The sequence below is a fragment of the Camelus ferus genome, chromosome 2, assembly GCF_009834535.1.
Source record: "Camelus ferus isolate YT-003-E chromosome 2, BCGSAC_Cfer_1.0, whole genome shotgun sequence".
Taxonomy (NCBI): Eukaryota; Metazoa; Chordata; class Mammalia; order Artiodactyla; family Camelidae; genus Camelus; species Camelus ferus.
The window spans coordinates 33,300,387-33,324,044 of NC_045697.1; the positions used below are offsets into that span (position 1 = coordinate 33,300,387).

At 37.4% G+C, this 23,658-nt stretch overlaps 1 protein-coding gene and 1 non-coding gene across 5 annotated transcripts in view; both read right to left on the reverse strand.

Annotated features, from left to right (window-relative positions):
• Positions 1 to 23,658, reverse strand: part of GABRA2 (gamma-aminobutyric acid type A receptor subunit alpha2) — a 110,698-nt gene that overhangs the window by 68,928 nt on the left and 18,112 nt on the right. The window lies entirely within an intron of this gene.
• LOC116659406 lies at positions 19,442 to 19,545 on the reverse strand. The gene has a single exon (XR_004314783.1). It is a non-coding gene; the product is annotated as a U6 spliceosomal RNA (small nuclear RNA).

Sequence of the window (23,658 nt, forward strand, 5' to 3'; positions counted from 1 at the left end):
ATGGGCTACAAATGAATAGGACTTTGAAATCACTGCAGTCTGTTCCGAAAAGGGTTTCAGATTGTTCTGGCCTTAGAACCATCATCAGGTAGAAGATTTGTCATGCCTTCTCTCTCTCTGAAATGTCTTTCTTCAATATCTAATGATCAGCCTTCTCTGGTGAGGAAGCTGAAGACACACCTCTCTCCCCAAAGCACTGGTAAAGGCAATCAAATAGGAAAAAGAAGAGGAGACTGAATGCACATTGATTCCCCTGGATTTAGTGAAATCATTTGGTTCAATTAACAAATAGCTACTAAGGGTTTACTAAGTACAGTCCAGAGACATCCCCTGCCTGACAGACAAGGGAGAGAATGTTTCCAAAGGGAAGCTGTGTGGTACCAGGGGCGATTTATGTTCCTCAAGGTAATGTTTCATCAAGCGACTGCGCCACGCTCAGTTTAGGACTCTGGCAAGGGAAGGAGTGAAGATGTTCTCAAAGATCTCACTTCTACTATTACAAGTAAGATTCTCTTGTGAGGAGATTCCAGTGACCCCATCCTGTTTCAAGTTGTTAAAGATAGCACCCAGAGCCCATGGGACATGCTAGAACACCGAGAGTTCAAAGTTCAGTCTGGGCACAGGCTATTACAAATTTAGTCTTACTGGGTCCCTTAAAAACTTGGAACTTATTACATCACCAGCCTGAAATCCTATGTTGTTCTCTGAGTTCTGTTAGAAACCAGCCTAACAACTAAGTTATGAGAATTTAAAACTAAATCTATGCTGCTGATAAAAATTTACATTTTGCTCCCCAAATATATATTAATTTAAAAAAAGGATTCTCATGTTCAATATATAATAAGGACAAGCTTTTCCCTTTTGAAGATAACGAATTATTCTATAAATCAACATAATTTGAGGATTTTAGAACACTGAGAAATACAATTCATATGTATCACTAATACTGAGGGATTGAAAAATCCCACTATGTTCATTTAATCATAAGAAAAAGTGCATAAGTTAAAAAGTATGCTAATTAACTTTTCTTTTATGACCTTTTTGCCATCCCCACAGAACACTGCTGTCAACAGTGATATTTCTGTTTAATTTGCAAAGTAAGTTTTCAATTCTTTCCTTACTATTTTATAGAAGGAAAGCATTTAAATGTAAGAGAAGTAAAGACTTTAAAAATACAATTTCAAAAGCTTGTATAGGCCATGGCTTCAAACATTCAAAATTCTGCCTCCTCTATTTCTAGTCTTAGTAAGAGACACCATCATTTTGTCAGTTGTCAAGCTTTTAATAGACTCAGTCTGAACGTCTTACTCATACCCTGCATTTTAATTGATCAGGGGGTTCTGTTGATTGTATTTCCTTCATTTCTCAACTTTTCCTTTCTTCTCCATCCTCACTGGTAATGCCCCCTGAAGTGGTCTCTTTTAGTTTTCCTGCCTCTGTGTGATACCCTCTATGACACTGCTAACTGTAAATCAGGTTATGTCTTTTCTCTGATCATTTTTTTTTCTTCAATGACTATCCTCTGCCTAAAGATCGAGTTCGAAGATCACAGCATGGCACATCAGACCCTTCATGATCTTTGTCTCGTTTCCATCCCGATCCAATGCTGTTCGACACTGTTATAGCCATAACATACTCCATATAAAATGTCCTCTCCTGTAATCCTTGTTCTTGAAAAAATAAGCTCGGATGACAATTCCTCTTTGAAGTTGTCCTTGCCACCTGGGGTGTTTGATTAGACTTCCTGTTGGTTCCAGAAATTTTTACTTCTCCAAATGAAATAAATTATGCTGTAACTTCTAATGCATGAGGAGCTGGTAAACGGCTGTGTGTTGCCTCACTCTCCTCATCACTCAACAGCCCCCCAGCACGTTTTTCTACGGGAGTAACGGAGAATCACAAATTACCACAGAATGATAATCATAGTGGATGATGATCAAAGATAAATACGAAATAAACTATTATCTTTATACCTATAGATAATCTGAAATAAATTACATGTAGGAAAAGTATTATGACAGCAAACTGCCGAATGACATTTATCACATATGGAAAACATTTTAAGGTAAAGTTTTAGATTTAGATGCTAAAAGCCTAAGATCATTTCCCTTTTGTTTCAAACAGAGTTCTGTTCTCCCATTCAACAATTCAACGTTTCTTATCTACAACATTCTGAAGTTAAATGTGTGAAAAGCCTTGTTGGCACCATTACAAACCCTTGCTATCTTTCCCTGAATCTCCTGGATCAGCTTCAAAAAGAAACTCTGTACTTATAAAATGGAGCTTATTGATATTCTAATTTGATGACAGTATCCATTTCTTCTTAAAAATAAATTTGACCTAAAGTATTATAAAAGGAAAAAAGAAATCACCTAAAGTAATTAACTTTATCACCCATCACTGGTTACTGTTTCCTGACAGTCTGTGCATTGGAGAATGTTATGATTACTCTACACCTAACATGTAATTAGGGACTTTTAGAAACTTATGCATCAACCCTTAAATGCTTGTCCTAGCTGTTGAATTCCCATTGTGTGATAATAAAAGAAACTTATCCCCTACTAAGCATTTAGTACTTGCATGGACTAGGTTAACTTTCTATATATTTTCAAGATCACCTTGTGAACTGTGCATAATTATATTCATTTTATCTCATCCAAATTCAGCAGTTACTAATAAGAGAGCTGTACTGAAACATTTTTCTCATGTAAAAATCCCATGCTTATTACTATCCCAATAATAAAATGTCATTCAAAAACAACCAATGAAATGGATTTTTCACTTAGTTTAAGACTGTTTGGTATCTTGAGTAGTGCCAGTATAATCAAACCAGATATAGAGATATATATACACATATACATACATACATATATATATTTATTACACACTTGTCATTTAATAACTTAACCAATCTCAAGTTATATATTCGAGATATAATAATATAGAAATAATGATAAAGGAAACGACAGTACATTTAAATATTAGTGCTAGTTTTGCAAAACATGTTATTTAAATTTTAAGATGAAAAGTTTATATGCACATGTATGTGACACACATACATATCATACATATACATACAAACTTTCCATTATATCATATATATGATGTATTATGTATATGACACATATTAATATGTATACACATCTACATATATATACATGGTATGTGTGTATATATGTGTTATATACCGGTGTGTCTATATTATAATATGTGATATATATATATGTATATATTTGTGTGTGTATACACATACCAATAAATAAATTTTGGTGTTGAACTGCCCCATATGTAAGTCAAAAGCCTGTATCACTCTGTCTTAAGTCTGGAACTTCTCAAGAAGGCTACATGAAAAAAGATACTGCAAAATGGATAAATAAATTTTCTTCCTTTCCTTCTTTTTTCTTCCTGTTTTTCTTCCTTCAAAAAAAACATAATTGAGTGACTGATTGTTACACTATGTAATACACTCAGGTAAAAGCATAGTATGTAGCCATCATGGTCTTTGAGGAAAGAGAAACAAGTAATTATTGTCCATGAAGTGTGTGTAAATGATAAAAATAATCAAACATGCTAAGTTGTGGTGTGAGAGGCTAGGAGGTGGCTGATGGTCAGAAGAGAGGTGACCCTGAACTCAAACCGAGGAGTAAGAGAAGGCTTCTCAAGCCATCCTTTTATTTATAAAATGTGCTTCTTTTTAAAAATTGTTTCCTTTTGCTCTCAGAACCTTTCCCTTCTACCATTTCAACTCATTTTGTGAGAACAGGCAGATAGCTAGATATGAACAGAGAAAGGGGACACAGGCCAAATGGCAGGAACTGGGCAAAAAGGAGGGGCATGGGGCCAAATGCAGGAAACCATACATCATGTAAATAACAGGGGTCCTTGGGCAGACAAAGCAGGAACCTCTGGACTGATAAGCAATCACACATTTTGGTGTGACAAGTGGCCTGGAAGCTGACAAAGAAATGTGGGAAAGGACAGGAATTTCCACTGTCCAAATGTAACCTTTTGCTCATTATGCCCTCATTTCAATAAAATTAGCCTTGCAGATTAGAAGTACCCATCATGCATTGATGCCATGACACTTCCAATAAGACTAAATAAGGACAAAAATCTCTCCTCCCTTCGGGAAGGTGGAGCTGGGATGAAAATCAGGGAATATGACCTCAAACCCCTCCCTCCCCAGTGAATATTCCGCCCGTTCATTTTACACCCTATGTAACCAACTTGCCAAAGAAACTCGGGGCCGCCGCTCCCCTGAGCCTGCCCGCTCTCCCTTTGAGAGTGTGCTATCCATCCCTTAATAAGTCCTCACTTTACTTTCTTAACCTCCATGTCTCATCTCTGAATTCTTTCTGTGATGAGACAAGAACTTAATCACCAGCAACAATTTTATTACATGGTCCCATAGGTGAGAGCTAAAAAAAAAAAAAAAGAGAGCTATTAACTGTAATGAATATAAATTCTTATGATAGGCCCTTTTGATGCAATTTTAGGAAACCTAGACTTTTAATTAGGGAGGAAAAACTTAAGAAAGTAGATTACAACATAGGGTTTGGACCTCAAAGTAAGTGCAGAAACGTAGCAGAAGAACTTAACGGAAAAAAGTCACTAGACACAAGAGACAAATGAAAGGTTGGGGAAAAACAAAGACAACTATGAAACTAAAGGGATGATAGAATCTGCTGGTGGCATTTCAAAATAGTTTGGGATGCTACACCTCAGTCTGAATACTCATTTTAATTTAATTCAAGTTCCCAAACTCAGCATTCTTTATGATTCATTACATTATTTTACTTTGTTCTAGATGTATCCCTGAACCCTAAATATGTCTATATATTTTTCAAAACAATAAAATATTTTATTTTAGACATTTGCTACTAAAGGAAAAATAGAAATATGAGAAATATTTTTTACAAACACAATTTTTAGAGTCAGAATATTTGAAAAGATATATATATATGGGTAATAACACAAGACTTATGCATGAAAAACTGACCTTTCAAGGAGAGTGATTACAGACCATATTTGAAGTAAAAAGTTAAATTTACTCTTTACTAGTCTGTAGCATACCTTTAATTTCTCAGCTCTGATCATATGTCTTATGTATTTCCATGTAAATATTCATGTTGCTTTATTCATTTTATGATTTGCATTTAAATTTTATACTTTTTCCTTCTAGGCTCTAATACACTGTTATAAACAGTTGATCTTTCCCCTGTCCTAAATTCAGTTTCTAGCGCCACTTCCTATAAAGGTATTTGTTATATAAACTTGTCTGTTGATACATTTGGGGTTTTACCAGAAGATGATTCCCACTTTGTCCATCCTTACTTGTTCCTGCCGTTCCTGGGAGACTGTTAAACTGCTGTTTCAGCTCGCCAGGCAGTTTTAAAAGGCAGCTGTGGTACAACTCTAGCTAACAGATCAAAGAGATTCACACCATGTTTGCCATCACTGAGCTCAGAATATGGGACTCTAAGCCTCTTGCTCTAAGGGCAGAGAATCATTGACAAATGAGCCTTTATACCTCATGCAAGAAAAACATATCCAGTTTATAGTCACAGGGACAGTTAGAGCTAAATCAAGGTATCCTATTTGTGCCCTGATCCTCCTCACCCACAGCTCTCCTGTTTGAAAGGAACTGACTCCACATTTCTGAAATATAATTACAACTGTTGGGTCTCGGTAGTTTGTTTATATTGTGACTCACCGATTATGATGGAAAAACAGAAATAGTAAGTAAGCTATATAATTTATTTTTCCATTAGTCCTCCCAGAAATAATGTTTGCTTCTTTTCTCAGTGTGAAGTTTTTATGAATCCCATCTGTAAATGTTCACAAGAATGTAAACCTAATGCAGAAATGAAATACATCATTTCCAGAAAGAACTGTGGCAGTTCTTTTAGTTCCTAAGAATCTTATCACTACATAAACGTAAAGAGGATAACAGGGATCCCTTTCAGCCCATGGGAAAAAAAAATTAAACAGACTTCTTAAGACTTACTGAGTCCTGTAATTTCATCCATTGTCCCTTTCCATTGACTGCACGGTACTTGTCTCTATGTGGCCAGAGGACAATGAAGCCAGATCACTGTTAAGACTCATAACAAGGGAGACCACTTTCTGCAGTCAAGAAGGCTGTGGGCCTCCATATTGATTTTGGAGAATGGCCGAGGGAAAAGTGCCTGGATTAGAAATTTAATGGGGGATGAATGGGCAGGGCCAGACCTGGATCGAGCTGTAAAGTGAAGAGTTTTTCTCTGAAAGGTCATATTATCTTTTCATGCTTCACTGTCTTCCCTGACCAGCAGAGCTGTCCCCATACCCCTCAAAGGCTCAACAGTCGCTCACTCAGCATCAACTGGGCACGTATTGTTTTCACAGTGCCATAGAGGATATACAGAAGCACAAATGAGTTCATTGTTCTTTTTTAACTGTGTAAAACAAGAAACTGCAAATTGTAAAATAACAATAATGGTTACATTTACTGCATTTCTTGCTGATGCTTAAGCCCAAACCTTGTAATTATCTTTGACTTTTCTTTTTCACACCCATATCCAATCACTCAGGAAACCTGTTGGTTCTATCCAAAATCCAGCCACCTGTCAAGATTGCTACTGCTACCACCTTGGTCCCGGCTGCCCCCATCTTTCCTCTGGATAACCACAGTGCCCTCGTAACTGGTCTCCCAGCTTCCATCTCTGCCCTCAGACAGTCTACTTTCATTACATCACACAGCGTGGGTCTTATAAAACATGAGAAAATGGAATCATGCCATGCCTCCTCTTGGAACTCAAACTGAACTCCCCCTCTCACACAGAGTAAAAGCCAAAGCTCATATAACGGCCAACAAAGCTCTAAGTGATGTAAGCCAACCTCTCCATTACATACCTAGCTTTAACTCCCTCCATCAGTTTGGCCTCTTTGCCCTAGGCAGACTCCTACCTTAAAACTTTGGAATTGACTGCAGCCCTCCACATCCTAGAATACTCTTTTCCCAGCCATCCATTTAGGTGACACCTTCAACCTTTTTTTAAATCTGCATGGAAATGTCAACATCTCAATGAGGCCAATATTGACAACCTTATATAATTGGAAATGCTCATCTTGCCTTCAGTTTTCCTGCTACTCATCTCCCTGCTGTATTTATATTTATTTTTATTTTCTCCACAGCATTCATCACTCATACTACATAATGGACTTTACTGTGTGTATTTATTTCTGCTCCATTCACAAAGATGTAAACTGAGGGGCAGGAATCTGTTTCATTCACTCATATAATCCAATGAATTAGAACAATTGCTCACACATACTTGACACTCAACAGACACCTGTAAAATAAATGAACACATTCATGAAAGAATGAATAGAAATAACTTTTATGTAGCATGTACCACATGCCAGTGCTTTGCTAAGTACTTTGCATATATTATCTTATCTCCTCTCATGAAACTCTGAGCTAGCTATTACTCCAAATGCAGAAGCTGACATTTAGGAAATGTTATTACTTGTCCAAGGTTACACAACCGTAAGTGGCAGAGTCAGAACTGAAGCTCATCTCCAACTCTAAAACGTGGTATGCTGACCACTGTGACATGTTGAAAGTAGGCTATTGTTTCACGGCAAGGTTCTGCAAAATCCTAAGTTCTGTTATGTAGGAAAAGATTTAGGACTGGGGAGCAGAAAGTAATTGTCAAGAGCTATGCTACTTCAGAGTTTAACCCTAATTTAGAAAGATAATTATACCCAGGCCTCCCTACAAGGAAGGTTGGAATCTAAAATACAAGTGGTCCCAGGTCTGACATAGATGGGGCCAGACCAGATGACAGATCAAATCTGAGAGAAGATAACCTGCCAAAGAGCACCCACTGGCACCAAGAGTGAGGGACGTGAAAAGGTCCTGGTGCTTCTTCAAGATGGGACCGATGGGATCTTCTTTTCAAAATAAGATACTGGCTCATAATTTCTCTAGAAAAAGGCAAGGAAAACAGAGGGAACATGTGTGAATTTTAATTTTTTTTCCCTTTCACTTTATTTTATCATATCCTGATTCTCAATTCTTCCCTGAGAATTACTCCTGAATTTCTTTAACACTTGACCTTCAGTTAGTACAACACCCGAACCATATGGTAAATTCAGCATTTTAAACTAAAGTAGGTGACTTTTTAAAAATCATTCAAACTGCTTGTTTGGAATAATGCAAAGCAAACAACCGGCTGCTCCTCGGCCGGTCTCAGTGCTTCCTCTCGAACTCAGCTCCATGTGGTCTCAGGAAGAACAATGCCAGGTCCCATCTAGTGGGTCCTTTTTGGAACATTATCTTGTTTCGAATTTGATCTGTCATCTGGTCTGGCCCCATCTATGTCAGACCTGCGGCCACTTGTATCTTGGATTCCAAAATTCCTTGGGGGGAGGCCTGGTTATAATGATACACTAAATTCATGTTATACACACCTTACAGGCAGCCATGAACTGAGCAGACTCTCAATATGCACATTCTGATAAAAATATCCTAGGCTACTCCCTTCCCAGGCACCCTCCGCCCACACCAACCCTTTGCTTTCTTTCTCATTTGCCTGGTGAGTCATATCAGTGCTGGCAATTTATATTAACGGCTTCAATCTCAGTGTCTTGCTTTATTTTTTGCCAGTATTCTCTTAACCTGAATAGTCCTTCTAACTGCAACTGCTCACTTCTCACGGTATAAACATGGAGGAACGTACAGCCGTCAACAGAGTTCTGGCATTTCAGTGCGCTAAACAGTATTTTTTTAGACCTAAACATCCATCATGCTTTAAAAATACACCACCAGACTGTCTTCCTAAATGGGCCCTTAAACAGTGGTGGTCCCTCCCTTTGCAAGCTCAGTGAAGAGATAATATATCCTTTGGGGTCAGGCTATGCTCCGTTTTTCCCCCCAGTAGCTCTTTTAACTGCAAATAACTTCTTAAATGGATTCTCAAATTTATTTTTTAAATCAGAGTTATTATTTAATTAAAACAAAAGAAGAATGTTTACGGATACAAAGCATTCACTTTAGCATTTCCTGCAGGATAGCTCATTTAAATATGTAGGATTCCTACACCCCCATTGCCAAAGATGCCTCCTGGGCACAAGAGCTTTCAAATAATCAAGACTACACTAGGCACTGCACTCCCAGAGCATCACTGGAAGAAAACACAGTATGATCTAATATGCTGTATGTTTTCCTGCCTTGTTTTTTAATTATTTATATTTTTTCTGCATTCCTTTAAAATGACTGGGTCAGTGAGAATGGCACTTCAGTTCTAAGACACCTTTAGGCTCTTTCTAAAGACACATTTCATCAGCTCATTAGGTCACTGGAATTAAATGTGGTTACAACATTTCTATTTACATTCCTCATCCGTCGTTCTCATAAGGGCGATGTATGTGTTACCTATTCCAAGAGTCAAGAGCGTTCATCTCCATCTTCACTGAACCTGCTGAAATGTGACATCTCTTGCTTCACATCAGGTGCCAAGGTCCCATCCTTGTTAATTGTTAGTTGGATCACGGGCACCGTGTACCCGCCCACATCACTCCTCAGAAAAGAATACCACTTCTTTAGCTGTTCATCCTTTCAACTCCTAAAACTGATTTCTTCAACCAGTGCTCTGCTGTGCTCTTTAGGAAACCTTAATAATTCTGGAGTTCTCTGACCATCAAAATCAGCCTTCTTTGGCTCTACTTGGAATCTCATCTCCTAAGACTTCTGATTGTATCCTCCCATTCAGTTCCTGTCTGTGGATTTGCTAAAGTCAATCTACTTGTCAGTTTTCAGATTTTCTTGAAATCTCCCTTTCAATAAACAACCTGCCTGCCTCTGCCTCCCCACACCCTTGCCCGGGCATGAAACAGCCTGGCAATTATCTGGGCGGGTAAGACAAAGTTGCTGAGCAGGAAGTGGCCACTGCTTTTCAGCTTCCCAGATGCAGGGTATCTAAAAGCTTTTCTCCTTGGTGCTTCCCAAGCAATCACAGCGTTCTATCTGAGTAAGTGTGCCTTTGAGAAATCTCGAGTCTGCATACCAAAATCACTTCTGAGACTCACATAAGCCCTGGGTCTGCAGAAATTGTCACAGGACAATCAGGAACAAATTTAATGGTTTCAGAACGAGCACATTCCTTTTTCCTAGGGAGGCAAAAGGAACTGTGACCCCGAGGTGGTTTGATCTAGTATTTAGGGGAACCCCTATTCCCCAACCCTCACATTTTCACAGCCCTTTCTCTTTCCTGAGGGAACAATATTGATATAACACTTCCATCCCCATTTACTACTCATGTACCACTGCCCCCTCAAAAGAGAAATAACTTTTGTGACAACTGAGGTTGAGAGAAGGAACTGAATTTGTTCAGCTCTGCCACACTCTTTGGTTTAAGACCCACCTGCCCCAGGAGGTCTGTGTCCTGTGTTCTTCTTGTTTCCTGTGATGAGCACACAGCGTCTGGCGTAAGCTTGTCATCTAGAGACAGAGCTAAAATGTCTGTTGGGGTCCCATACACGTGAAACAGTGACCAGGAACACGGATGTCTATCTGCCAGCCCAAATACTCCCCGGGGCGAAATATTAGAATGCCTGGCCATGACCACACATCTAAGCCACAGTCCCCAATACTAGTCTGGTCAGAAATAAAACTGATATTCTGACGTCCATATGTCTGCTTCCCAGGTCTAGATTTTATTTGAGTTGGGATTTTAGGAGAGGAATAAAGAAGTCTTATGACTGGCCTCATAGACCCTCAACGACTAAAGAAAAGCAGTTGCACATGCTTGTCACCCAAAATGTTGAGTTTCAGTTGATTAAGGCTGTGTGAAGTTTAAAGACCTCAGTTTGAATCTGAATTCTGTAATTTCCTATTTGTAAATATCGGGCAAGTTATTTAATCTCTCAGTGCCTAGGTTTCCTCAACTATGCATTCAACTAATATTTAATGAGCACATACTCTGTGCCAGGTTCCAATCTAGGATCTGAGGACACGCAGTGTGCTTACACACAAACAGCATAAAACGTCTACATGTATGGAGCTTTTATTCTGTAAAATTGAAAGAGTTCTACAAGATAAGGTCAGTATAAGGGTTACATGGGTTAATATATAAGATGCACTGACAGTGGTACCTGGAGCAGAGTAAGCACTCCGTCGGGATGATGATGATGATGATGATGATGATGATGATGATGATGCTGCTGCTGCTGCTGCTGCTCTTTGCGTCATTTAGGGAAACAATGCCATCTCTGAGTAAATCGTGCTATTGATGCATTTCTTCCTTCTCTGTGATTGTTGCTGAGCTTCATTCAAGATGTGCCATGATGCAATGATGATTCTTACATGAAAAGATTTCATAAATTCTGATTTCTAAGCTCCGCCCTCAAACTCTACACTCAGCTCCTTACAGGATACTGCTAATTAATATGCTATGCTGTATCAGGAGGGATTTTTTTCTGACATTGAAAGTACAGGGCTTTCATTTTCTGCGTGTGTTTGGTTTTGCAGCATTCAAGCAAAATGTGCTCGGCATGTCATGCTTTAACTGGATTGTGGTAGGCAATACTAAAAAAATTATTTTCTTATGGTCTTCTTTGTCGCAGTAGGACACTGCTAAACAAATACATCTAAGACGTTAATGAGGATGCTGAGAAAACAGAATTGGCATTTCTTTAAGAATATTCTAATCACTTTTCAGCTACACACATTGACTAGTTAGGGATTCCAAGCTCACATGTTTGCTGGGTTATTTCTAGTACAGCAGTGGTTCCCCCAGCACCCTCCTGCCCTCAGGTCCATGCACAGCCACTGTCTCCAGGGCAACTGACGTAGATCTATTCTCAGATAGAACTCCCCTCGCACACTTCTAACAGAATCCTTCAATCTCCACGTCACACCAGTTATGAGGACCTTATGTACTAGCTTGGTTACTTCTTAGACTTTGCCCATCTGAATCCCTATCTACCCATCTGTAACAGGTCCATTCATCTCAGCCACATTAATGTTCTCCATGTAAGGACTGATGAATTGTTTTCACAGCTAATGGATAACTGTCAAACACACCTTTTCTTCCATTCCTCCCATTCCTTCCATTCCTCCTTTTCATCCATTCATTCAACCATCAAAACACATGTCTGTTATTTACAAATGTTATCATCTGCAATAGCATCTTCATTTTGAAATGAAATGAAAACCTGGAGAACTTAAATATTATAGTGTACATGGGGTCATAAAGATAACACGTAATAGAAGCATGAACTAAAATACTTTCCTCCTGACCCAAAGTCTATCAATCTACAGACACTGGTCTGGAGAAGTTTACCAAAAATTATCTATTTATGTTGTAAAGTCCACCAAAAGTCACTCACTGCAAATTTAACAAGATATTCTGAAACAAATCCTTATGGGACCTGACATTCTCCAACACATTCTCTCCACTTACATTGTAAAATTGAATGCAAATCACTCACTCCAAATTTAAGGAGATATTGTTCAACTAAATCTTTTTGGGCCTTAACATTCTCTGACAATTTAGGGCCCATCTTCAATTGTAGTGTCATGATATCCCTGACATTCACTCTGTGGGACCCTAGAAAAGGCCCTGACAGCCCCGTCAAAGATCAGATAATTGACAAGTGTCATATCTTTCTTTACACAGTAATGCGTTACTGAAACAACACATCTACAATTGCCTGTTTCTAATATATATATAATTTCTTAAAACTTTGAGTCATACTGAAGTTGTGTTTTTAATATACTTTTTAAATTATTTTTATTGACGTGTACATATATATAAATACATCAAGAAATATTTTAAAAACTTTTGGTGAGCTCTAATTGTTCAGAACTTTTTTTTTTCCAAAAATAATTGCTTTCAACATGGACAGACTCCTCAGTGATTTCTATTTTTGTTTACAATACAATGATAAATGACAGCATGAAAGATCTTGGGGAGCAATGGGAGCTCCACTCACATCCCTGAAAGGAAGGGGCAGAAAGAAGAAAGTTGACAGGTGACTAGAAGATTCCCCTCTCCCACCCTGCTGGTTCTGGGAGCAACAAAACTAGATAAGATGCCTTCAGGTTCCTTGGGAATCTGATTTGTTCAGGAAATCCAAAAATGATAAAGACAACATTCCTTAAAGCTTTCAAGCTTCAAGAAACTTAATTTAAAAAAAAAAAAAAACTGCTCTGCATGATACAGGTAAACTTATACTCTACCCAATGAGAAAAGCACTATTTGGAAACAGAACTAGATTCAAAAATAAGTAGATGAAATCATTATAACAAAACCATTAAAAGCTGCCAAGTAAAAGATTCAGGATGGTCTCTAAACTTTTAATGATTGGTTGTAAGCATCTGCCACATGGTTGCTGGTCATTTTTAAGCCAAGAGAAATTCAAGTCTTAGCAGACTTACAGGCAGTAAAGCAATGCTTTGCAAAAGGACAACAGATGATAAAGTTAAACTGATTTTTTCCAACTATTAAACATTTATTGAGTGATAATCTGTGCAAGATGTTGTGCTAAGTGCTGTGTGGATTAAGCAATCAAAATGATTTAGTTCCTATATTTAAGAAATTCATAATCTCCTCAGGAAGAGGCATGTACAAAAGTAACAGTAATTCAGATCTTCCCTATGGAAGTAAAACTGAGCAGTTTGTGCCCATCTGCCTAAGTCAAAAACCTTTGAGACAGCTTTGATCTTACTTCTTCTCTCACCAGTCTAACATGCTGTTTTTCCACTACCTGCAAGACATACCAAAAACAGATGTTTTTGAAAAATGAGTAAAGCTGCAATAGGTAAGACAGATGAAAGGGGATGGATAATGAATGCAGGGAGTGAAAGGATAAAGTATTTCAACAAGACAGAGGAGGGAGTGAAGGGGGAGTTTTAAACATTAGTGGTGACGGCTAACCAGGAAGCATTATTGGACAGAGCTAAAAGACGTTTCCACCCGCGGAGGCAGAGTTGGTATGAGGTCTCCAAGCTCAGAAGACTTTAGAAATACACACACACACAATGGCAGCTGAATCCCTGAGGACAAATGAGAACACCGTCAAGAATGAAAACGGAGGCAAAAAATATCTCCATGCATTAAAGGAGAGAGAGGTCATCAGAGAGAAAACAGGCAAAAACACTAATACCAACTAAGAAATATGACAAGATAATGGCCTATTTGAGACTATATAAGGACTTATAACTAATTTAAGGAACAATTTAGCAAAGGAAGGCTTAAAGAAAAAAATTAACTGTATTTTATAGAATTTAGTCTAATGTGTAATAGTCAAGACTTTCAGCAATAAAGTTAATATTCTGAGACAATTTCATAAGACATTTAATAAAGATGCAAGAACATTAACAACACTAAAAATGGTTTTTAAAGACATTTATTCAATATAGGCAAGGGTGATAAAAAAATAAAATAAAATGTTATGAATGTATCAATAATGCACTTTGAAAGTCAGTCATTTTAGAATATATAATTTTATTTATATTAATGGCAACTTTGAGCCATAACTGACATCTAAAGTGCATTGTTGGATATAATTCAACTTTTCCATAACAATTTTAAGGGGAAAGTACATTCTCACATAATGGTTTGAAAGTATAACACCCACAGCTGGTAATCATGTCACATAAAAACTGAAACCAAATTTCTTTATCTCTTGCTAAGGGTTCATAAATAAGACTTTTTTTGACCAAGTGTCACATTCATGTTATATCTCATCCTGTAGATGGCCTGTTATCACCTCTATAAAATGTTTATTGCTGCACAATTAAGAGCAAGTTAGATGCCAAAACTTGGAATCAGAGAAATCTAAGTTCAAATCTGAGTTGCACAGTAGTAATTTTGTGATCCTGTGCACATCACTTAAATTGTATGTGCTGCAATATTCTCACAGATGGGGCTCATAATGCCGATCTGACAGTGTGCTTGTAAGAATTAAATGACACCAGACAGAATGGCTACCATCAAAAAGTCCACAAACAATAAATGCTGGAGAAGGTGTGGAGAAGAGGAAGCCCTCCTACACTGTTGGTGGGAATGTAGTTTGGTGCCACCACTATGGAAAACAGCATGGAGATTCATTAAAAACTAAAAATAGACTTGCCATGTGATCCAGCGATCCCACTCCTGGGCATATATCTGGAGGGAACTTTAATTCGAAAGGATACATGCACACCAATGTTCATAGCAGCACTATTTACAATAACCAAGACATGGAAACAATGAAAATGTCCATCAACAGATGACTGGAAAAAGAAGTATAATGGAATACTACTCAGCCATAAGAAAAATTAAATAATGCCATTTGCTGCAACCTGGATGGAACTGGAGATCACCATTCTAAGTGAAGTAAGCCAGAAAGAGAAAGAAAAATACCATATGCTATCACTTATATGTTAATCTAAACAAAGACATAAATGAACTTATTTACAAAACTGAAACAGACTGACAGCCATAGAAGACAAACTTATGGTTACCCGTGGGGAAAGGGGTGGGAAGGATGAAATGGAGAGTTCAAGATTTCCAGATATTAACTGCTATATATAAAATAGATAAACAGTAAGTTTATACTGTACAGCACAGGGAACTATAGTCAATATTTTGTAGTAACCTACAATGAAAAAGAATATGAAAATGAATATATATATGTATATGTGTGACTGAAACTTTATGCTACATACCAGAACCTGACACAACATTGTAAACAGACTATATACTTCAGTAAAAAAAAAAAAAAAAAAAAAAAAAAAAAAAAAGTATTAAATGAAATTATGCCTGTAGAGTACAGTGCGCTTGGCATAGACAAAACACTAAAAAAAAGATATGTTTAGTTAGTAGCAGCAATTGTATTAGTTTTATAATGTGCAACAAATTATTACAAACCTAAGCACTTGAAACAACATCCCTTTAGGAAGCACAGCTTGGCACAACTGGGTCCTCTGCTCAGGGTCTGAGGCTGAAATCAAGGTGTCTGCTGGGCTGGGTTCCCTTCTGGAGACTCTGGGGAAGGCTGAGCTTCCAAGCTCATTCAAATCGTTGACCAAATTCAGCTTCTCACACTGTATAATATAGCACACTGTATAGGGTCCCGATTTCCTTGCTGGCTGCCACAGCTCATCTCCTAGAGGCTGTCAACACTCCCTGCTACATGGTCCTCTCCAGCAACGGAGAATCTCCTTCATGTCAAGTGCCTTTCATGTTTCAAATCTCGCTGACTACTCCATCTCAGATCCTTAGAACCAGATTTAAAGGGTTCATCTGATTATGTCAGGCCCTCCTGAGTAACTTAAAGGCAAAGTGCCGCAAAGCAAAACCTAACCACGGGACTGATGCATTCACAGTCCCAGGGATTACACAGGACTTAAAAAAGCACGCAGCAGGAATCTTGAGGGATATCTTAGAATTCTACCTACCACAGTAACAGCCCTAATAATTGTCTACTGCCTAACACTTTCAATCATTTAAAACATTTATCTTTTTTTAACTTTTTTTTTTTTTTAAACTGAAGTACAGTCAGTTACCATGAGTCAATTTCTGGTGTACAGCATAATGTTTCATTATTATTAAACATACATATAATTGTTAAATATAAATATAATTGTTTTCATATTCTTTTTCATCATAGGTTACTACAAGATATTGAATATAGTTCCCTGTGCTATACAGAATAAATTTGTTTTTTATCTATTTTATATATAGTAGTTAGTATTTGCACATCTCAAACTCCCAATTTATCTTTTTTAAGGTTTGAAGAAATCATAAGTAATTATGATCAGAAGCCTAATAAAATCCCTTAAGTTGTTATACCATTAATGTTTAATTATATTTATACACAGGAGATACGACATATTTATGGGAGTTTGAATTTCTAAAGAAAAGCCAAAAGAAAATAGACTACCTTTTACTTGCCTACTCATCCTTTCTCAGAAGCACCTTATTCCCCTGTTTTGTTCTGTACACTTCCAGAGACATAATCTTGAAAGCCAGAAATTTCCTTTCATTAAATTCTAATGGTGATAAGAAAAATCATGCAGTTCACAGATTCTGACAAACTAAAAGTTTGATTCTGCTACAAGCTTCCACTGGAAAGGCAGCCCCAAAAGGAGTTGAATCATGCTAGCCCCAGGGTAAGGAGTTAAAGATCATCCGATTTTATCAATTCCCTTACAAAAACAACCACCCATCTGCTGTTTTTAAAGAACCTCTCATTTGAACTCATTGTTTCTTAAATTGTGAACAAATTTCCATGTTATGACATATTAGCAAGAATCAAAGGGCCATTGGGAAGCTGACTACCAAACACCTACCACATGCCAGGTACTTTTATGGGACTATTACACACAGCATTTCATGTAATCTTTTTTAACATTCTAAGGAATTTTCATTGTTTTATATCTATTTTACCTATGAAAAAACTGAGGCTCAAAGAAGATAACTAATGTGTTAAAAAAAACAAACAAACATACAATTAGAACGTGCGAACACCAGAATGCAAACCTAGGTTTATCAGGCTCCAAAGCCTGGTATGGTTCCTGGGTATACCATACTACCTCGTAAGGTTAGCATGGGTCACGTGGGGACAAAGGAAATGCATCTAGGGGAAAGAATGTTTGCATTTAATATTCCTTCATTTCTTTGGTTTTCATAGACATATCCCTCTTTCATGCACCATATTCTTTAAATGTGACTCACAACAAGTCAGTCAGGGCTGAAATGTGTATGACTAATCACATCACTGCATTATTAATTCCGCAAATAATCTAAGTACTCATTGATTGCATATCAAGCAATGTTGGAATTATTTACATAAAACACATGATCTTCTTGTGTCCTTATTAGCTATTCTTGGACATAATAACAGCAAAAGCTTTGATTCAGATCAAGTAAGGGGTAAAATCAGCAGAATGACAGTCAAAGATTCTGGCCTTACTTCACCAATGCCCTAACAGATTTTCTTTAATCAATGTCCTTTCTGTTGCTTCATATCTGAACCCAGATCCAAACCCAGGACATACATCCAAGTCAAGGCTGACCAAGAAATGTGATAAAGAGACACCCCCCCCCCCAAACAAATAAATAAGTGGGATTGCAAACCAGTCTTCATTTTTCAGAGGGACTTATCCAGAGGCTCCCAGAGCAGAGGTTTTCTCATTGCTATTGACCACCTCTGTTGGATTTGGGGGTTCTTAATTCCTGATTTATCAGATAAAGGCTCTAAAGAAACATGCATGGGTTGGAATGCTCATTCTATCACAGAATAATTATGTGACAAAGGGAAAATACTTGGTCTCCAGCTCTCATTTTCTTAATGAGAAGAAAAAGTGGGGCTCATCAAACTACCTGTCTCCCTTGTGGGACTAATAGTGAATATTAAATCCTAGGTGAGGTGCTTAGCATATTACCTGGCACTCAAAACATGGTAGGTACTATTATTATGGATTTATTATGACTCACATCATTTTATAATGTTATTAGATAACCTCTGCAAGACAACTGAAAAATTCCAATAGTCTGTATGAAACTAATAATGGTTTTGCATAATCTCAACATAGAAAAACATATAGACTTAACGCTTCTCGGGCTTTTGAAATACATTTTTGCCGTCTTGTTTTTGTTTCTATCACGTGCAACTAGTGGCTCTTACAGTGCTTTCATTTCGGTGTTAGAATGCAGTCCTGAATGCCCTACAGACAACAGGACCCATGGGGCCTCTGGTTCACAAGCGTCGCTCATGTGGTCACCCCAATTCAGCAACAGCGAAGGCCGCTGAATGAGTCCATTTCACTATAGTAAATCCAAGCTCATCCTAATGGTTCTAATAATATGTGCTGTTGAATTTAAGGTTCAGCACAGCAACTGAATCCACTTATCAATCAACATTGTTTCTGAGAAGAGTGCCTCACTGTAAGAAATGCTGGAGGTCCAAATCACCAACATTTAAAGATAAAACTCACTTTTTTTTTAAACAGGGCTTATTAAAGATGTTTAATATATAATAAGATCACTAATCACTGCAGAAAAGAAATAATACACAATAAACAATTCTGTGATAAATTTATATCTGTATCTCATTAATAAATTTCAGATGGATAACAAGGTTATATGTACAAATTGAACTTTATAATGCCTAGAGGAAAATATAAACAATATATGTAAAAAATGTACATCGGAGAAAAGTCATGGAAGTCATCTTAAAAATCATGGAAGAGTTTTTAAAGTAATAGATTTTTAACTTTTTTTGTATTGAAGTATAGTTGGTTTACAATGTTGTGTTCATTTCTGGTGTAGTGATTTCTGCATAGTGATTCAGTTATACATACATATATATTCCTTTTCATATTCTTTTTCATTATAGGCTATTACAAGATACTGAATATAGTTCCCTGTGCTATACAGTAAGACCTTGCTGTTTATCTACTTAAAAAAATATAGAACACTTCATGAATTCACGTGTCATCCTTGCACAAGGGCCATGCTAATCTTCTCTGTATCATTCAAATTTTAGTATATGTGCTGCAGTGAGCACTAAAACTTACTGTTAAATGCCTAAACTGTATATGAGAACCCCAAATAAGGAGCTATCCAAAGTATAAATGCGTCTCTGTATTTTTATGTCTGAGCATTGGATTCACGTACAGAGTCAACTGACAAATAGTGAATTCTAGGTATTCTGCCAGGCACTGAGGACATAGTAGCAAACTAGAAAGATGTGGCCTCTGCTCCTCATCCATTTAATCCACTTTCCCTGGCAATTACTGTCATGGAGGTTTGAGATTTCAGGCTAACATTTCAAAGACCATCTCCTCTTAAATACCTGAAATTCAGGCTCTGGTTTCACAGCCCAAACAGCAAAGCTCTTTATGCTTAGGCGTCGGGGAAGAAGGCTTTGAAGGCATAGCAAATCAAGTTGTCAAAAAAGCATAATAATCAAGTCATAAATACACTAAGCGTGTTGGCCACAAAACATAGTTTCTGAATTATATCTTGAAACAAGATATGACTTGTATCACCAAGCAGTGCACATTAACTGTCACTATCGAAGATGAGTTACACCCTGAGAAATGGGTACTTCTTGCTATGAATGGTAATCTTTAAGCTGCCAAATGTCTTCAGTTCTACTTCTGAGTACATAGTAGAGTCGTACTGCTCTGCCCCCTGGAAGTTAAGCATGTCAATGTGCCTTCCTTTGAGCGAAGAATCTGAGAAGTGACATTGTCTTGGCCGAAGCTCTAAGTGACAGTATGTTCCTGATCCCATGTCTTTTCCCTGACACCGTGACCAGCAATATTTTAGATGGTGAAAGTCCATCACCTTGAGACCCTCAGGGAGGATGATGTGTCGGAGAGCCCAAACCCTGCACACCCATCCAACCTCAGTGAACAGTGTCGGGTCATAAGCAATAAGAGAGAATAAAACATGTTTCAAGCTGAGACTTGTTACTGCAGCATAATTCAGTTAATTCAGACTAATACACTTAGTAAACAAAAGTAAGTCTCTGACCCTATAAAATTGAGAGCCAGCTTAGAACAGTGGTGCACAAAAGTCCCTCTTCAAAGATATTGAGGAAAATCCTAGCCAGACTCACCTGGTGACAGAGTGATCTTACTACACACATTTCTTTTTCATTTTTAACTAAAAGATCACTAATAAAGTACTATTGGAGAATAGAGGAAGATACCATTGTTTCTAACCAGAAACTTAGATGATTCAGTCCAGTGTTTGGGCCACCTGCATCAGAATGAAGACCATTTGATGAAATGCAGATTTCTGGGCATAACTTGTGAATTACTGAATATTTGTTAAATGTGCATATGACAAATTCTCCAACTGATTCCTTCATACCCTTCATGAGAAATCTTGGTTTAGGGCCAGGGGCTGCAAACTAATAGTTCTTTGTTATGTTTTGTTTGAGTTGCACAAGATTTTGTTTTGATTAGAATTAGAAGTGATTGGCATTTAAATTAAAAAAAAAAAAACTTTCCATAAAAACTGATATTTCCAACAACTTTCAAAAAATAATTGGAGTATCTAGCAACTCTGATCTCAGACACATATGGCAAGAATCAGAAGAAGCGGAACTCCCTTTAAACAAGAAATGTATGTGCTCCAGTTCTTCAGTCTTTATGATGTCAACTCATTCTTCTACTTGACCTGCCCAAGAGAAGCACTAGTTTGGGTCCCCATATTCTTGTTTCTGAGTGTTTTGTTATATGGACTGGATATTACGGAAAGTGGGAAAAAAGAAAGCCACTAAAGAGTGTTGGGCAAAAGAATTACATAATTAAATCTAATTTAAAAATAACCTGGCAATGTAGAAAGTAGGGTAGGGCTGGGTTTATATACTCAGGTGTTTTGGGACACTTTTTACTGGCCAGGCAGGCAGCATGACTGAGGGGCATGAACTGAATGAGATCGCTTATTAAATGTGGAAGATCTACCTTCTCTAGTAGGGAAAGCTGTTACTTAGTTTCAATTGCTGTCATCAGTTCAATTTCAATTTCAATTTCTGTCATCAGGAATTTCAGCCTAGGATGACCAAATCTGCCATTTTTAAAAGAGGAGACAGAAATCCACAATTTTATTGCAAGGGTCCTGATTTCTAAATGCTTTAGGCTGATTATTTATTTAAAAACAGAAACACACCAATCATGTTGATATCTGTGTATTGAGGATACAGAATTAAAGTCAGGAAACTAGGAACAAGTAAAGAAAACTTGAAAAACCATTCTCAGATGGATTTTTAGCTCTTGTAGTTTGACAAATGTGGATACCATTAACCACTGCAAAGATAACCACAGGAAGAAAAGCAATTTCAGGTGGCAAATTCATGAATTTAGTTTCTAGAAGTTTGAGAAATGTGTGCACGAAAGGACACGGCTCATCAGGAGTCTATTCACTTATTCAACAAATATTATGATTATCTACCTTCTAGAAGCAGTACACATACACTTGGGGCTAGAACAACAGACAAGGAGGCATAAATCTTTGACTTTAAAGCTCTTTGATTCCAATAGGTGAAAGATAGAGTCACCAAAAGAGTACGTTAAAATTATGGCAAATACAGTAATGGGTAATTTTTTCAACAGAGATGTGTGTGTGTGTAGGGATGATAGTCATGTAAGATTACTATAAAGTATGATTTTCAAGCCGGAACCTGAAGAAAGGAAAATGTGTTCCCAGTAGACTCTACAGCTCGTAAAAAGGCCCACAGGCTAGAGAAAGTCAAATGCATTAAAGAATAAAAACTGAAACAAGGTCAGGTAATCTACACCACTTCATGCAAGATAGTGATAAATTGTCAGAGATGAGGCCAGAAGAGTGAACAGAGGCCAGGGGCTGTAGAAACTACCACCTTAAGTGCTCTGGGCTTGATCCTGGAAGTAGTGTATGGTCATAAAGAGAGTTCATCCGGGCAGTAGCAAGCAAATTTACACCAGAAAACAGCAGCAGGAGGAGAGAGAATCTACAGATAGGTTACTATTTGAGGCTATGGAACTGAATGAAATTCTTCTGGGAAAATCATGAAAGTGAAAAGCAAAAAGAGTTCAAAGGACGGAATCTTGGAGAGCGCCTACATTCGGGAAGGGAGAAAATAAAACAAAACCAAAGAATGAAGACGGAGGGCGGAGAGACCAAGGATCAGGAAAGAGGAGTGAGTTTCAAAAGGAGGTAGATCTATAATATCAGAAAGAGCAGAGAAGTCAAACAGGGAGAGTTCTGAAGAGATGTGGCCAATTACATCCTATAGAGAGAGACAATGTCCAGCGATGTGTAGAATGCTGGCAAATACACCTTGGCACATTTATCGCTACCTCACTTGTACCTATGACTTCCTAATGAACCAGGCTCAGCTTTAAGAGAAGTTCTTTACTGGCATTTTCATGCAATAGAAGTACCTAGTTTTGTACGAATTCCTAACTGCTCGGAGTTGGAAGACCAAACAGCCTTTGTACCCTTCTCAGATGGCCACACTTCGGAGGGTGAGCAGCCTTATTCTGCTAACTTGTATTCAGCCCATGCTTGTCTGTTTCTCTACAATGAAGGAAAAATTGGTTTTAGATTTCTGTTCCAAGAAACTTATTTTCTACTCTATTTGCCTTGAAACAAGACACAAAAAGATGGCAGAAATTTTAGATGGAAGAGGCATTGCAGATCATTAGCTAGAGTTGCTTCAACTTCATGTTTTGGAAACTGAGGCATGGAGATAATCATTGGCCTTTTATAGACGGAAAGGGGATTTCCATATAGAAACTAGTGTATTTACGCCCTTGTAGACTGCTTTGCCAAAACAGCCTCTTCTGATCGAAGCAAAGTCCCTTTTGTCTTCTAGTGTGTTTAAAATTAAAATACAATCAATTCTTTAAGAACTTGGATCCTCCAGGTTTATAATCTGGTCTCTATCAAGTATTCTAATACAAACCATGTATAATATTTTTTAAAGGAAATCACACATTTCATCTGTCCAAAAATAAAATTTTGGAGCAACTTAAACAGAATATAAAATAATTTAAAGAGAGAGCTCTATTATTTTTTTACCTTCAAGATTACACATTTGGTAAAATTTTATTTACCACAGTAATATACTCAGAATTAAATTAGTTTTTTATAATGAATTATTTATACTAGATTAGTTCACAAG